This window comes from Elephantulus edwardii, unplaced genomic scaffold, assembly GCF_000299155.1.
Source record: "Elephantulus edwardii isolate Elephantulus edwardi_28Jun2011 unplaced genomic scaffold, EleEdw1.0 scaffold00375, whole genome shotgun sequence".
NCBI classification, from domain to species: Eukaryota; Metazoa; Chordata; class Mammalia; order Macroscelidea; family Macroscelididae; genus Elephantulus; species Elephantulus edwardii.
This window is the reverse complement of record NW_006400125.1, coordinates 734,925-737,986: the sequence shown is the minus strand read 5'-3', so window position 1 is coordinate 737,986 and position 3,062 is coordinate 734,925. Positions and strand designations below refer to the sequence as shown.

General features: G+C 44.8%; 1 pseudogene; it reads right to left on the bottom strand.

The window, feature by feature from the left end:
* The window catches only part of LOC102873096, a 159,384-nt pseudogene that overhangs the window by 151,818 nt on the left and 4,504 nt on the right, over nt 1-3,062 (bottom strand).

Here is a 3,062-nt window from a genome sequence, read left to right as displayed (position 1 = left end):
AAAAAAAGAACTTAAATAATGAGCTGCATTGGAGAAATTGGCTGTAAATGATCTCTTCAAAGTTTTACAAAGCGAAGATGTCGATTTGATGACTAAAGTGCACTTGGCCCAAACGAGTCTTTTTAATGATTTCATATGCATGCGAAAGTGGGAAAGGAAATTAGAAGGTGTAAGATGAACTGATGTTTTTGGTCAGTGATGTTAGTGAAGAATCGTGCCTGTTCTTTGGACCGCCAGAAGATGAACAAGTGGGCCTTGCAGGAAACAGAACAAAAATGCTCCTAAGAAGAAAGAAATTTGAGGCTTGGATTCAATTACTTTGACCATATCACCCAGAAAACCCAATTACTCTAAAGGACATCATTCTTGGTGAACAGATGGATCAATGAGGAGGACAGATGCTCTCTAATGGAAGAGGTCAGCGCAGTGACCACAGCAATGGCTCAGTCACACCAGTTATCACACAGATGGCCTAGGACAGGCCGAGTGAATTTCATTCTATCATACATAAAACTGCCTTGAGTTGAAGGCAAGCTGGTCTGAAGGCACTGCTGCTGCCTCTCATCTTTAAGCCTATTCCAACTTCTCAAAAGAAGGACCCTTCCCCAGGTCACTAACCTCGAGGCTTTCTGACTCATAGGGACTATGTGGGACACAGTGGGACTGCTCCGTTTACCAGGAAGGGTGTTAGTTTGAGGGCTATGGCACATCTAATCCCAGCCACGGTCTTTTCAGTCATTGTTACGTTGTTGGGAGCTGGACAGTAACTAAGGATGACAGAGGAGCGTTGATGCCTTCGAGCTGTGGTGCTGGAGAAGAGTAGTAAACACTCCATGGGTGGTCAAAAGATACAATGGCTATGTCTCGAAGAAGGTTCAGCCGGAGTGCTCCTTGGAGGCAAAGGTGATGAAGCTTTGAGTCACGTCTCACATAGTTTGGGCGCGTGCTAGGAGGGCTGTTCCTTGGAGAGGGACAAGATGCTTGGGAAAACGGAGGGTCTATAAAAGAGAGGAAGACACTCAACCAGGCAGTTCGACACAGTGACTGCAGCAATGGTTCAAGTTTCAGAGATAGTTGGCACAGGACAGTTCAGATCTGTTGTTCATCAGGTCGCTACGGGTCAGACTCGATTCAACGGCACCTAACAATAACAACCACGATATTTACCTTCAGGTCTTGTATCTCAGGGGATGGCTGGTCGGGAACCCCTGACCTTCAGCCAGCAGCTCAGTGCATAACCTCTGCCCCTCTAAAAAAAAATCCCTGAGCAAGTGCAGGGCAATGAGAAAGTGGGTACAGAGTCCCGCCAAGGCTGGTGGGTGTGAAACAGCCTGTGGAGAAGAGGTCTTTGCTAAATCGATATCCACTGCTTAAAGGCCTCAAACTCCGCAATGCTTAGGAAGATGGCACAGAGATGGGGACATGTCGTTCCAGTCACTAATCAGTCCTTCTAGAAATTAGCAGCTGAAAAGTATTTATCACATTATTGAGCTGGTAAGTTTCAGGTGGAGCTGACTTGACAGCAAGACTACCAGGAACACAGCTAGCGCCGAGGACACAGGCTGGAGATCTTGCCAGGGCTGCTCTGCGCCCTGATTTCCCATCAGCATGACCGCATGTCCTTTTAAAGAGTCACCTCTGTGACATGCTGCTTTGCCCCTCATAAAATCACAAATGGATTTTATGAGGAGAATGTCCGAAGCGGCTGTCTCCTTCCCCCCAGGACCTTCCTTCCTCCCTTCACGATTCTTATCTAATTGCGTCACTAGGATACAGAGAAGCACTTTAGCGTTGGACTCGCCTGCGACTGGCCAGTTCCGTCCTCTGCTGCCCCAGCAACAGTGGTTTCTGCCTCGAAGTCCACGGAGGCCGGTAACAGCAGAGCAGCCCACACCCTAACGCAGTGTTTGATGAGAGAGGCGGCCCCATAAGGAAGCTGGACAGGCGCCAAACGGAGAATTAGTGGTAGATCAACATTTCAGCTGGAGACTTCAGTTCGCTGCAGACATCGCGACGACCCTCCACCAGGCTTCTGAGGCTGTAAATCTTCAGAAATCAGATCATCTTTCTTTCTCCTATCAAAGAGCTGATGGATATGAACACAGCCCCGGCACCACCAGATCTTCTTGGTGAAGAAAGCTTTGTTTTCTCATGTATTCTGGACGGTTGCCATGCAAATAATACCTAGGTCATATATTTCTTTTAGACAATTCTTTCCCTCGTCTATTCAATGCAACGTTCATTATTTATCCCCTCTTTTCTTAGTTTCTCCCACCCCCATCTCAGTCTTGTTTTATAACAGTTACTGCTATATGCAGTATTTGTCCAATCTTCCATATATTTTTATAAAAGTATTTTTGTAACATTTTGTTATGGTTTGAATTTACAGAGCAAATTATTTTCCTGCTGAATGATTTATGTGTGTTTTGTTATGTGACATTGATTTTAGTCACTGCAGGGATAGCCCTCTTCTCACATCTTCCTTAGGTTCTCAGTGGCATCTTTTTTCTTATCCCTTCTCACCTTCAGAGCAGAGAAATTCAGAACAGAACGGGAATATAGCAAGGTTTAAAATTAAGAAAGGTGTGTGGCATGGCCGTATTCTTTCTTAATTCAATCTGTATGCTGAACAAACAATTCGAGAAATTGGATCCTAGGAAGAAAAATGTGGCATCAGGAATGGAGGAAGACTCATCAATAACTTGTTTTGCAGATGACACGACCTTACTTGTTGAATGTGAGGAGGACTTAAAATACTTTCTGCAGAAGATCTAAGAATCCTTCCATATGGATAACATCTGAGCATGAAGAAAACACAGGTTCTTACCCCTAGACCAGAAGACAATATCATCATTGGTGTGCAGAGGATTGAGGTTGTCAACTATTTCATCTTACTTGGATCCACAATCAACACCCTTGGCACTACCAGTCACCAAATTCAAACTATATTGTGTTGGCGAAGTCTGCTGTCGGGGATCTCTCCAAAGTATTGAGGAGCACTGATATCAGCTTGAAGACTAAGGTGTACTTTATTCAGGCCATTGCCTTTTTAAAAAAATTAA